General features: G+C 48.4%; 1 protein-coding gene across 1 annotated transcript in view; it reads left to right on the forward strand.

The window, feature by feature from the left end:
• The window catches only part of DPH1 (diphthamide biosynthesis 1), a 106,075-nt gene that overhangs the window by 23,586 nt on the left and 68,277 nt on the right, over nt 1–14,212 (forward strand).

The raw sequence follows: 14,212 nt of genomic DNA on the forward strand, positions 1-14,212 counted from the left end.
CCGGTAGTCAATTACACGCGCTAATGACCCTGTGTAAAACATTCATAATTTTAAAATATTAACACCAGATAATGCTTCCTTGAGGAGGGCGAATTCTATTTCTTTGTGCAGTTTTTTTGGCTTGCAGCGCATGAGGTGTTCATTTTACAAAACGCGAGACAACGTCACGTATCCGTCCGTCACACACAACCGACTTGGCCGATTAACTGCGGTATCCGCGCACTGCGTGTGGCTCTCGTTTTCGTCAAGTGTTCGCAAAATCTGACCTTAACGGCACGCCGTGGTGCGTTCTCAAATCTCGTTCGTACAGTCCCTCGCTTCCGAAGCACAGCGGAGATTTTTTTTCTCCATGCGTATTCAATTTTTTGTTTTCTGTATTTGGGTTAGATCGCTTAAATACAAATGTGTCGTTTACCCGCCGCCACCCGACACAGACAATTAGTAAGGTTTGTCTCGTACATTAGCACAGTAAACCCACAATATTTACCATTAATATTTACAATATATTTTTACATGATCAAACCCCCCCAAAAAAACCTTCATGAATAATATTGGTCGCGAAAACCTACTGGTTTTTTTTCGCACATGTAACGTAGTCTCCGCTTTCTTTTTCTGTCCCATAAACCCATTTGTGTGCGGCGTAATTTGTAACAAAATGTTGGCAGATGTTCAGATACATCCGATCCTGTTACATATCCGGCTGTACTTGAGCCCCCCCCCCCCCCCCCCCCCCCAATGAGCTGGATATACCATGTTTTTATTGTATACCTTTTCGCTCACAGCCAGAAGGCCTCCCTCACGCATAGACCTCTTCTTACTCTTAGTTCTTTCGGTAAAGTCACGTAGGTAAAAAATGAAATTAAAATTAATAAAAATAAAACAATAAAATCACGACGTTTACCGAAAGAACTAAGAGTATGAATCCTTGCAGTCACGAAAGCTTCAAATCTAGGCCTCTTCATGCCATGGATAGTTTTGCTGAGTCAAACAAAAACGGTAATAACTTATCACGAGTTTGGGGGAGAGGGGAATAAAAAAATAATACACATTGTAGGTATCGCAGCCAATGTTTGGATTCATAATTGGCCTTATTATGATCTGGCATTTTTAATATCTACTTTACAGCTGATTGGTTGTTCCTGTGAGGTCATAACATCTGGGCTTAAGAAGCCGTGGACTTCAGGTGATGTGGCTTTTGTAACTTCCTGTAATTGTATTCTGACTTCCTGGCTTTTCCTGGAGATGCTATCTGAGACGTTGCGTCAAAGCGTTACGTCGTGTGACTTTTTTGTTCATTGTGGTTGTGAAAATTGTCTCCTCAACTCGCCTCTGATCTGAGTGAGCCGAAACAATAACAATCACCATAATCGGCACATCCTTCGGCGCCTGACAGTCAGTTTGGCCGAGTCGGGTGGTGGAGGGTTCTTCACGACACACATTTGGGCCGGATCATTACGTGGCCTGACCGCACAAAATCTATGAACCAGAAACAAAGTAAGATGTGGTATTTCCGTTCTGCGTTCTTCCCACTATTAGGTGGTCCCCTATGGAGATAAAGACTGTGAGTCGATCAATAAAGTATATGCCACTGTACGGGATATGAGCGTGCTGGCGGAGTATTGGACGCCTGCTGGCGGTGATTGGCTTTGTTCTCTCGCTGTAATCCTAGCCAGCGGGACCGACATCGGCTTAAACCTCTGTCGTGATATCTTCACCCGCCGATTGAATCCGTGCGTTATTGTCGCCGATCACTGTACCCGGCCGCGCGTGACGAAATAATTACCCGGTTATTTAACTGCTCGCTTGGGGGTGCCGTGGGAATACATGATTTTTTTTTACTTTAACAAAATCGGAAGTATATTTCCCGAGTAAATAACCCGTTGAGCTACATAGCTCTTTTTTCCAGGGTGACTCGGCCAGCAGACAGACAATTTGAAATGTATAATCAAGTTGGGGTGGGGCAGAATCAGAATCTTTATTTACGTGTGTATGTATATTGAACTTCTTTCGCACCGTATGTAGCCAACCCTGCTCGTCAGAGGTGCGGAGGGAAGGACAACAAACCAAACACCAAAAGCAGTTTTAAAAAACAAGTAAGACATCGCCGAGTGATTCGCGAGCTGCGATGTGAACCTGGCAACACAAGTTCGATTCCCGGCCACGGCTAACATCAATGGTGAGTGATATCAGAACCACTCCTGCCTTCTGCAGCAACCTTCACTTACCAGCGTGGTGAAGTCTGGTAAAAATCTAACCTATGACTGCAATGGTGTTGGGATAGGCTTTCACCCATTGGTGGATTGAAACTGGCCTGGGGTTTCATTTTATGATTTCTGTAGCACGCTTCCACTCAATAGAATCACGATGCTATATTAACAAACGGCAGGAAGGATTGCAGTCGTCGGGACGTGTCCAAACACGTTACGTCCCTTAACCTGCGTTGTGTTTTGGTTGTCGGGTGACGTGGAGGCTGAGAGTCCGAGGCACATTGCTACTCCCAAAGCGGTCCAGTGCACGCTCGGTAATTTAAAATTCAGTTTGGCTTTTGTAATATATATGTGAAATCTGCTGACACAACAACGAAATAAATAAATAAAACTCTCCTACTTACAGACTGTTAAATAATGCACGACCTGCACATGGGTGATTTAAGTGTTGGCGATTGTTTTTTTTTTAAAGGACGGGCACTTTACTAAGCGGTTCCCCTGGTTCGTTGTGATGTCTCCCTAAGTATGAATAACAAGGTGTAGGACTGTTAGCGCTGTTTCTCCAGACACGCTTTCGTTTTTGGCTGTCCGGGAACCGTTGGCGTTCACCACCGAATCGTAAGAATCCTGGCCGGTCTGGTGCGGCTTGGGCATACGCACAATCCCGCCGTGGTTTGTGAAGACGGAAAATAAATATACATCGCGTCGCGAGCGCCAACACCGTGAAATCATTGTTTCTGCCCCCCGCTGCCCATCTTCCTGTTATACCGTGCGTGCGGCGGGCCTTATCAGACGACCTTAAACCCCGGAAGTCAAGCAGGCCACTTCCAAGCCTTCAATGCCACCTGGCACAGATGCAAGTCGCAGGTGGGCTCGCTTAAAAAAAAAAACTCTGCACCGAGCTTCGTGAGAAAGATAGCCCGTGCGACGGCGCATTAAGGAGATATGATGTGTCACGCTGACAGATTGGTGTCGTAAGTAATTGTGACAAGATATGAAGCGCGTGACAGCGCAAGCACAAGGTCAGTGATGTATGGGCACTTCCAGTTGCGTCCCCGCAGGGAGACGGAGCCCGCGCGGAGGAGGCATCGGCAGGCCCCAGCGCGGCATTGAGTATCTGTGTCGCAGAAGCGGTTTTGTTGTGTATGAGCGATTGATTCCTCCCGCTCGTATAAAAAGCCGCGCATGATCGATGCGTATAAATAGAAATCGTGGTGGTGGTGCTGCTGGTGGGGTTGGTACGTTGGCGGGGTGGGGGGATAGGAGGCGGTGGTGGCGGGTAGGGAGGGAGGGGGTTGTAAGTAGCTCAGAAAATATGAAATGACAATTGATTGCAATAGAAATTGAAACCTGAAATTGAGCCGTGCGCGCCGCAGTGCTGGCCTTAGGAATAGAATGATACATTCTGCAGTGGCCGATGATGATCGCGACTCGTTCGAAAGCGCACCTGTAATTTTTACAAACCACGTCGACGATTTAAAGTCCCAAACATCACGCAACCTCCGGTGCCATTGCAAAGACCGTTTCCTGAAGCAGTGCATTGTAGGTCCTTTTCTGTTAAGTCCATTTGTCTTCGTGCTGTCGCAGCACTGCGCTGTAAACCCCGCCCCACCTGAGTTCGATTCCCGGCCACGGCTAAGGTCAGTGGCGAGCGATGATGTCTTAAACGCGGTCCCGTGGCTTGCCTCCTTTGCAGGCGACAGCGTGACAAGCGAGGTGAAGTACGGTCAGAAAAACTCCCCGTGAACCGACGTGGCCTAGGGCACCTTTGGGTGTACCGTTGCCTTGGTCCAGCAGTTCGACAAAGAACAGTTGTGACCCTCCCTTGTATTCTCCCGGCCGCACGACTCAAAGTTGATTCCACATTCGGCGATATTCCTCGGCGGATATCTGAACTCGATCCAGCCCTGTAAATGTTGCCGATTGCACACGACACATGAAGACGTTTTTTGTGTGATTCTTGTTATTATTAACTTCTGATGTGGATAGAAAATGTGACTTGAACAAGAACTCTTTTTCATCAGTGTGTGAATCTTGTGGTGTGCTCCGCGTCATTGTAGGTTTGCAACACAAGTGAGTGTACGTGTGTGTGTTTGTGAAAATTGTATTTGTATAACAAGCCAGGTAAGGTTAACCGAGGACAAGCGCTAGGCATGTAGCGGTGCATCAATTCATTGATTGTGCTAAATATGAAAAAAATATATATTTTTACACTCATTAATCCATCGAATTGTGCTTACTAGAATTGATCTATTAACAATTTATGTAAAATAGTATTGCGATGGCGATACAAATTTGTGTAAACAATTCGTAGCAAAAAAATACAAACGTATATATAATAGAAAACTGTGACATGAACAAAGAACGCATCATTCTTGACTTGAACCGCGATCCTCAATCACGGCAGTTGGAATCTACTGGTAGGGGGGGGGGGGTTTGGGTGGGGGGTGGAATATAATCATCACATCATCGGCTAGCAAGAACCCACCGGATAAGCCACAACTTTTGGTGGTTTAATAGTGAGCCATGCAAAACAAATCACATTTTTCTCATCTGCTCATGGGGTAGTGGGCGGGGGAAGTAACGTGGCAGGGGCAGGCACTTAAAATATTTTTTGCATCACGTTCCGTGACCTTTAACGGGCGTTGCTAATTGTCAACATTAACTAGAAGTGACCAGTCGACGACAGCATGGAGCAGAGAATAGAGTTTTTTTCATCTCCACATTTATTAGCACAGTTGCTGGGGATAAGCCCAAATGCCCCCAAACGCCAAGCGGCCAGCCACAAACAGCACGGTCAGCGTTGTAATAGATTAGAGTTAACACGTTTCTTGAATCGAGCAAAGGTTATTGTGTGAGAGGCTGGGAAAGGAGATGATGATGATGATGGGAGGAGTAGGGAAGTACACAGTGGAACAGTGTGAGGGAAGCAGCAGAAAGATAAGGGAGGTGACCAGCAGTGTGGTGAGAGGGTGGATGGGTGAGTGAGTGGGTGAGTGCATGAGTGAGTGAGTGCATGAGGGAATGAGTGAGTTCTTGTGAGTGGGTGAGTGCATGAGTGAGTTCTTGTGAGTGGGTGAGTGGTACTGCAGTGGTTAGCGCGCCGCACTACGAAGCCGGCAACATGGGTTCGATTCCCACTCATGGTCAACATTAGTGACGATTATTTAAAATGGTCCTGGGTCTCCCCTAAGTCGACTCAGCCTCAAACGAGTACCTTGTGCGGTGTGCAAGCATTGCTACTGGGGAGATAAAAGCGGTTGGGCGTGGTGCTGGCCACCCACCCCCTTGTGTACCGTTCCGGCCTTCATAGGTGCTCGCTATCAGCGCATGCACCAACAGTCTGTTGAAGGCTATACGGGGGGGATCTTTGTCTTTGATGTGACCAGCATTGTGGTGAGTGGGCGGCCGCTGGAATCTAATCGCGTCTCTGACCTGGCAGGGAGTCAAAAGCACGTGTGGCTGGGGAAAGTGCTCATGGAGAAGATTGACTGGCAGCTTTGACCGATAAGCAACACTTTTAACCGGTGTACATTCCCCCTCGTGCTTAGCTGTACAGCATGAGCCCCGGCTACGTTGTGCAAGTGTCGCTTCGGTGTTATTGAGGCCGCGGCGCTGCCTTGACATGCAGATGTAAAAACACAATCATGGCAACAATAACCCCCCGCCATTCCCTTCAAGCGGCAATTACGCTTAATTTGATATTCGTAACCGTGTTAAATGTCTACACGGCGTAGCTTCAGCGTGAAAGCTGCGGGATTTATTGCGCCAACATTTTTTTTTATCTTTCCGGAAACTGTCTTCTCCGCGTGAATTCGCCACCCGCGTCGGTCACCGCACCGGCGTCACTCGGGTACAAAATGAATCTCGCTGGGACGCGATTGCGAAGCGGACTCCGTGTCAAAACGCCGCTCTCGTCTCCGGGCCATGCTCCGCGGGCATGGCTCGCCGTGGCTCACCGTGGCTCGCCGTGGCTCGCCGTGGCTCGCCGTGGCTCGCCGTGGCTGGCCCGCGCATCGCGCTCAGGACACGTGGTTACGACAACTGTGACGGTGACGATGACGGTGGTGATGATGATGATGGTGATGATGATGACGACGGCGGTGACGACGGCGGTGACGACGGCGGTGACGATGACGACAACGGTGACGATGATGACGGTGACGACGACAATGACGATGATGACGGTGACGATGATGACGGTGACGATGATGACGGTGACGGTGACGATGGTGACGGTGACGACGACAGTGATGACGGTGACGACGATGACGACGATGACGGTGACGACGATGACGATGATGACGGTGACGGTGACGACGGTGACGACGGTGACGACGGTGACGATGGTGACGGTGACGATGATGACGGTGACGATGATGACAGTGAGGATGACGACAACAGTGACTACTTGTCATTACCAGCGGACGGCAGGTCCCAGGGATCATTACGTTCTCGGGCAGGGCAGGGCAGATTTGGCGGGGGGGGGGGGGGCTCTGAGCAGAAATTTTATTACAACTCGAATGTGTTGTTATTTACCAGGCAAAGTCCGCTGAGCTATGAACTCTGTTTCACAGACGACCTGGCCACACATGATGGCGCATCGAAGTACCTCTATCGTCGCAGCTACATAATCTACAACGCTTGTTTCCGAACATTGAGGGTGAAACCAGAGGAACCCGGAGACCTGGCTCATTGAACAGGGCCCCATAGTTTAGATGGAGATGCAGGCACGGTGGAGATGAGAGAGAGAGCTATTACACTACTTGTCCCTTTTCATGTTAATTATCTTAAGTTTCTTAGGATTTAGATTCCAGCTGATATTTGGGGTGATGTATTTCTTAATTAATCTGGGTCTCCCTTGAGCCGCTTGCCGTTTGCTTGCTTTGTCCGATGCCTCGCGCCGCAACTGTTGCTGAGGCCCTCTCCGCCAGCCAGCCAGACCCCTGACTAAAGGCAAAGATCCCCCGTATAGCCTAAACGGACTGTCGGGGCAAGTGCTGTTAGCGAGTAGCACCTATGAAGGTCAGCACAGCACACGATGGGATCGGTGGCCAGCACCACGCCCGGCCGCCTTTTTCTCCCGAGCGGCAATGTTTACGCACAGCACCAGGTACTCGTTTGAGGTTGAGTCGACCTAGGGGATGCCCACGACGGGTTCAGGTAATCGTCACTGGTGTTGGTGGCCGTGAGCCAGGTTCGTATCGCAGCTCGCTAACCGCTGCATTGCCACTCCCCACCCTCTCAGGCAGCGAGCCAAACCCCCCGCACGCACGCACGCACATATGCACGCACATACGCACGCACATACGGTGAGGAGCTGCTCAGGATCAGTGAGGAATAGCTCGACTGCAGATGTTGACGTGTCCGATGGCAAGGCAGCGTTGTCGGTGATAATGAGACCGTAGCTCTGGGCTATGTGTCGTGCCATCCCAGCCTGGGAATTGTGCACTGCGAGGTCAAGGCTGGAAGGTCTTTCTGTTGTTGTTGTTTTGGAAATGCATGAGCCATGGTGGGAGAGCTGAGCTAAGACGCCTGCGTCAGGCAGATGTGTTGTACGTTTTAAATATGCCGTGTGTTTGTCAAATGATGTTGGTGCCTGTTACATTTATATTTTTATTACCCTCACCCGATGCCCGCCACCTAAGTTCAATTCCGGGCCATGACCCATAACATTTATTCTGCGAACAAAAAACAAACATTAATCAGAGTGTACCTTTGAAATAAACCACAACCTACGTTTTAAAGTTTACCCGATACTCGACTCGTCGCCTGTATCGTTCGCTACGAGAATTTTAAGCGAACACCTGCGATAATCATCCAGGAATGCCCTTAACGCTCGTGACGTCACCCCACGTCGATCATCTCCCCTCATTAATATTCATGAGCAGGTGACGTCCTCCAAATGGACACCCCCCCCACCCCTCATTCATAATCATGAGTGGGTGACGTCACTCAATATGCAGTTCTCTCCCCCCCTCACTAATAATCATGAGCAAGTGATGTCACCACATCGAACAGCCCCCCTCGTTAATAATCATGAACAGGTGACGTCTCTCCACGTGTAGCACCCCCCCCTCATTAATAATCGTGAGCGGGTGACGTCACTCCACATGGGGGGCGAGGCACCCCCTCCCCCCTCCTCAGCGTCAACTTACAACCTTCACGACGAAGGCAGAACCCTCACGTCACGCGATCTCCGTGACGCTGTTGAGACATCTAAGTAAAAAGGACGTCATGATTAACAAGGGATTATAACCTTTAAATGAAATAAGTCTGTGTCACCGCGCCCTTACAAATTGCACACGCATTGATGCAATGTATATCACGCCGCGGTCTGCTTTTCGCTTGCAAGTTTCAGATTTACGGCAATACACCCGTCGTCCTTGGATGGGCAAAAGGCTAGTTAATAGATAATTTGGAAACTTTATAATATTATTAAGCACATCTGTTTGTCCAGCGCCACACGTTGGTGAGAGACTTTGTCGCGTGGCGGAGGGCTTTGGCGGAGCTCGCGTGCGCAAGGAGGCGCTGCGCGTCATGAGAATGGGTACATCACCTGGTGAATAGTTACACGTCTAACTGTTTACCTCCTCTTTACGTGGTCCGCCGCATTGCACGGCGCCTTCGGATGCGCTTTTGTGGCCGTCTGGAACTCTCTTCTTTTCCGATAGTAGGAAGCCGCTGGAGCTGTACACTTTTAAATCATCTAGATTGAAAACTAATTTCTTTACAACCGCTTTTTGTGTTTAATTTATTGTCCTTCCCTCCACACCTGCAATGAGCGTGGTTGGCTACGCACGGTGCAAAATAAGTTCAGCGTACACACACACACACTTGCGAACAGTAATTAGGATAATATCCAGCGCCACTTCAGAAATACACGTTACAATTACACGCTCGCGTTAACTAAGTTGCTTATCCAAAGGGACCCGCGTGACGAACGCAGCTTGCTTGTCCGTTTCACCGACGGAAAAGCATTCATAAGAGTCCATTCCCTACCCCGCCGCTCCCACACACACACGCAAACGGTGGTTGTTACGATGCCACGCTCATATTTAGGTGGCTAGACGCAAAAGTGCTTGACAAGTTAATGAAAAATGCTACGCTGATAAATGCTAAGGCGGTCTTTAGACCAGGGGCGGCTGAGGGCACGTTACGCGGAAATGCGATAAAAAACCGGGCTCAATTGAATCAGACGCAACGCAATAACGTGGCAGATAGCATTTACAGCCACTGTATCGTGTCATCCGGTGACATTCAAGAATTATAGGTCAGATAAGCAAGTGCGTAGGCAAAGTAAATAAATAACAAATGGAACATGGCATGGGTGTTGGGGCTCTGATGCCTCAAGTTGCTTTGGTTTAACCCCAGGTGAGATCTTGGGGGACCCAAGGTAGGGGGCAGTCGCAGTTGCAAAGGGTGGACCGCGGTCATCGAAACGACAAACGATGAAAACAAATAGAATGCAGTAACAACAAGAAGCGAAAAATCTAATCGGAGATCTGGTGCAAAAAACAAAGCACACGAAAAAACAACCAGCCAAACCTCGCCATGGAAGGGATTGATTCAGTTTGCGCCGATGATGAAATGGGGTGCGTGGATAGGGCACACTCACGCTCTCCGACTGTGTTAAGTCCCTGTGCTCCAACGATGGCAATAAAACCGGTGAGAGTGCTTGGAAAAGTGTTTGTGAGCAAGGTGCATGTTGAAGTTAATTATTTAAGCTCATAATAATCTTTTAGTTTAATGTGGGAAATTTTTATGTGGAATATTAAACATTCGTACACACTGCAATTGCGATATTTTTCATGTTTGAACAAACCACACTGATCGCCCGTGCAGATTTGAATAGACCTTTAGATTGTTTTGGTTATTTTACAAAGCCCTCTCCGTATAATCTATCTAGATTTGAAGTTTTCGTGACTGCAGGGATCCATACTGGGTTGTCCCACCTGATGACGGACGCTTGTGTTGTGCCCGAAACGTCGTGATTTAATTAATTTTATTTTATACCTACGTGACTTTACCAAAAGAACCAAAGAGGGGTATGGACCCTCTCCCTATAGCTTTATCTTATCATCATCATCACGGTCCATGGGCAGATAGCCCGCTATTAGGTGTCCCCTGCACATTTTGCCATTTGTTTCCACTTTCCTCCGTCTTGTGCCAATACGTTCAAGGCGTGGCCGTATCTCTTAGGAACCAGTCAAGCCATTCTCTGTTAGGTCTTCCTCTCATTCCAGTTCCTTCCATTTTTCCTTAAAACTCACTTTTAATTTTCTTGTTGTCCATCTTCCATGTGTGTCCAAATAGCGTCGCTTCTCAACACTGCCTGCATCATCAGATTGTCCTCTTCGATGTGCAACCATTCTTCTTACGTCTACTTTGGTTCACTCGCTTTGGTTCCGGTTTAGATGCACTATCGTTCTGCGGCACGACACTTTGCGTGCCGTTGTTTGATCTCGGTCAGTCTTTTTTAACGTCAAAGTCTCGCAGGCGTACAAAGCTGTACTGAACATGCGTGCTCTTACGATGTTCAGTTTGGTCTTGAACCTGATTTGCTTCCATCTCCAGATGTTTTTGAGTCCTGCCATTACTCCGGGTTCTGTCTACAACAATAATGATAAAAATGGCATTCATTTTCCAAAAAAGCATCACCGAGTCTCAAGACTTTTTCCTCTGCCAGGTCCCGATTGGGATGTTTGGCCAATTCCATTAAAAAGTGTTTGGCGTTTGTTTCGGACAAAACATGAGTTACACCGCCATTGGAGAAAACTCACCACGTGTGCAAGGAGGTGAGGGGGGGGTATTACTAAAAACTCCACACAGATACATTTAAGAAAACATTGGCCGCCTGCCAACCCACCTAGTATTCCCCACAGGCAGTCAAGCATAAACCGGGCTAAGGCCTGCTTTGCTTGCTAGATCGATTGAGAACGATGTCCGGAGTGATGCAGAGCTTGCGAATGTCAATTAATAATCTCCGCTTATTTGCCGTTTTTTTTCTTCTTCTCTCGTTGGCGTCTCTTCTCACAATGTTTACCCGCACGTCGCCCCGAAGATAACTCCTCCACGCAGCAGCGTGCCTTTCCATTGATGGCGGAATCAGAGTCCTCGGGAGATTCGTCTGAAAATCCGCCGAACGGCGTGAACATATAACCCGAGCGGCTTTGGCGTACACCGCGGGATACTGGGCCGTGGTGAAATGTACCAACAATGTGTAATTAATCTCGGCGAACGTGGGAGTAAGTGAAAATTGGAAGATTTAAAATATAAAATGGAACAAAAAAAAATAACGCCCGCAACATTTGCGACGGGGAGGAGTTTGACGAAAAGTACATCGTCGCCGACGAGCACTCAATCGCCGCGTGAAATAGGACGCGCGTCGGCGTGTTCCCGCGTGCCTGGCCCATTTTAATCTTAATTGAGCTCTCTGAAACTGACGTGCGTTCAGTCGTGGTGAAATGATTCACCGTCGTCACCTCCCCCGCGTAAACCGAGCATTTTTTTTGTTCTTTTTGTCTGTTTTTTTTGTTTTACCCCCCCTCGTCCGTATTGTTCCTCGCTTGCTTTTTGCTTCGTTTGGTGACCCGGGTCGCTTTTGCAAATGCGGATACGTCCTGGCCTCTTGAGTTCTCACCTGGTCAAACGGAATAAACCCGAAAGCTGATTTGCGCGCTTTTGTTTCGCCTCCCGTTTGCGTTCAGCCTAACGGGCGTGTCATTTCACGTTACCGGTAATGATCTATCCGCTGCCGGATGAAGAATTTCTGATGCTGTTATCCTCTCGCGCGTGGCCTTGCGATGCCACAGTCCATCTCGCTTCTGCGCGCGTCAGCTGATCTCATCTCTCCATAGCTCCGGTGGTCGCCTTCCCGGTCGTGTTCTCTCCTTTTGACTGCCATTCTGTCACCAGTCTTGTCCATTGGTCATCATCCCGATGAGCGATGTGTGGAGTCCAAATGCACTCGCTTGACTTAACAGTCAATTTGAAGTCTCTCTAATTTGTTCCCTGATCCATGCATTCCTTTTTCTGTCTCCCAGTGCAATTCCCAGGATGCCTCCATGCTTCTTGGCGCACTTTTCAGCTTTTGTTCATATTCGGCTGGTGGCCGCTACGCTGCACGTGGCCTGTAATCCAGCAGTGTGGAGACGGCACAGATGTCGTGAAAATTCCCTTACCATGCACGCCGAGGAGGAGCCATATACCCTGGCTAGCCCAAAGGAAGGCGGTGCAGCAAAGAGCAGACTGACATCATCTGTTTCTTCTAGAGCGTTGCCTCCTTGCACGTGTGGACTTCCTCCGGGTGCTCCGGTTTTTTTCTCTCGATTGGCTGGAAACGTCTTAATATACAGAGGAGGGTATCTGATGGGTGGAGCGTGGATGAGAGGCACTGGGGTATGGGGGGCATGTGTGAAGTTGTGAAATGGGCATGGATGAGGATAGGTGGAGGGTGGTAGGGGCAGAGGTATGGTGACTGGACAGTTGAGCTGATGGAGTCGCGCAGTGTTTCTACCCCTGCAACATCAGCTCCATTCCCAGCCTCTATCCCTCTATCTATTCCATCAGCTTCCTCACTGAATGCCGTCGGATTTAATCTTAAAGCGCCCTGGAAAGGGCACTTTATAAATGCGAAGTAGAATAGGATAGGATGCCAGAGCTTGGAGAATTGTTGGTCGTGCCAACTTACCACCGCTGCTGGTCTGTGGTTCCTCAGCGACCGTGAGAGATGCAATTTGCACGAACGATGACGCTACGTATAAAACTATTACATTATTATTTATGATCCATATGTAATGTGGGTAATGTGACAAGATTGTAAATGTATTTCTTCTAGTACATTGGTATAATTCTAACAATTTTGTATCATTAATTAACAAATCCTGTCATGTAATTTCACTTTTCATTGTAAGTGGAATTATTTTGCGTGGATAAAAGTGTTAACTTTTAAATATGTTGTGGTTTATTTGCATTTTAATTCATCTGTTTCTTTAGCAGATTAAAACATGTGGTAATGGCCCGGAATTGAACTCAGGTGCTGGGGTTCATAGTACCGTGCGCTGTAACCGCTGCATCACCGTGCCACCGCTCCGGCTATAACCATTTACATACCGGCACAAACGTACCCACGCATCGTAGAATACGAACCATAATTACATAACAAAGACACAGATCCCCCATATAACCATACATGGTATTGGGGCAAGTGGTGCGAGCGAGGAGCACCTACGAAGGCCGGCACGACGCACTAGGGGGGAGGTGTGGCTACCACTGCTACCAACTCCCCATGACTTCCGATGTTTTTAACTCACAACACCAGATGCAAATTTAAGGGTGAGTCGACCTTTGGGGAAGCCCAAGACAGGTTGAGATATTTGCCACCGATGTTGGCCGTGTGCGGGAATCAGAATTCGGGCCCGCTGGTTTGGTAGCACGGCGTGCAAACCGCGGCACTCTCCCGCTGCCCACCGATAATTACAAATGCACACATACGAAGATACGCACGCATGCGTGCACGCGATGGTATCCCTGTGGAGTACAGAGACACTCCGAAGAAATATAAATTCTAATTGCCTATTTCTACTTGGAATTAAAAAAAACACACACATCGCGAAGAACGCAATTGTAAGTCCTGGTGAGGCCGGTTATTATAACAAGGAGCAGCTTTATGAGCCGTGCAGCACCTGCTGTAGTGGCGGACTGGGTCCTCTAAAACACGGTAATTATTCCCGTTTTATTCACTTCTAACTAGAAACATTACCGGCTCTTCTGTGAAAGGTCAGCGAGTTTTAACTGCGCGTTCTTTGGTAGCAGGCAGCGCCCGTTGCGCTGCGTTCGCGCGTCGCTCGGTACCTCGGGAGGGCAAAAATAATACTCGCTGGAAGTTACCAGGGCGATGGACTGGAGTTGTGTGACGTGCTGGCTCATTTGTACTTCCAGGTCGAGTGCCACGACTCGCGTAAACTAGAGTTGCGATGTCACATGCTAATGATACAGCAATG

This window comes from Lethenteron reissneri, chromosome 28 (assembly GCF_015708825.2).
Source record: "Lethenteron reissneri isolate LAM-NWPU_2019-01 chromosome 28, ASM1570882v1, whole genome shotgun sequence".
In the NCBI taxonomy this organism is placed as follows: Eukaryota; Metazoa; Chordata; class Hyperoartia; order Petromyzontiformes; family Petromyzontidae; genus Lethenteron; species Lethenteron reissneri.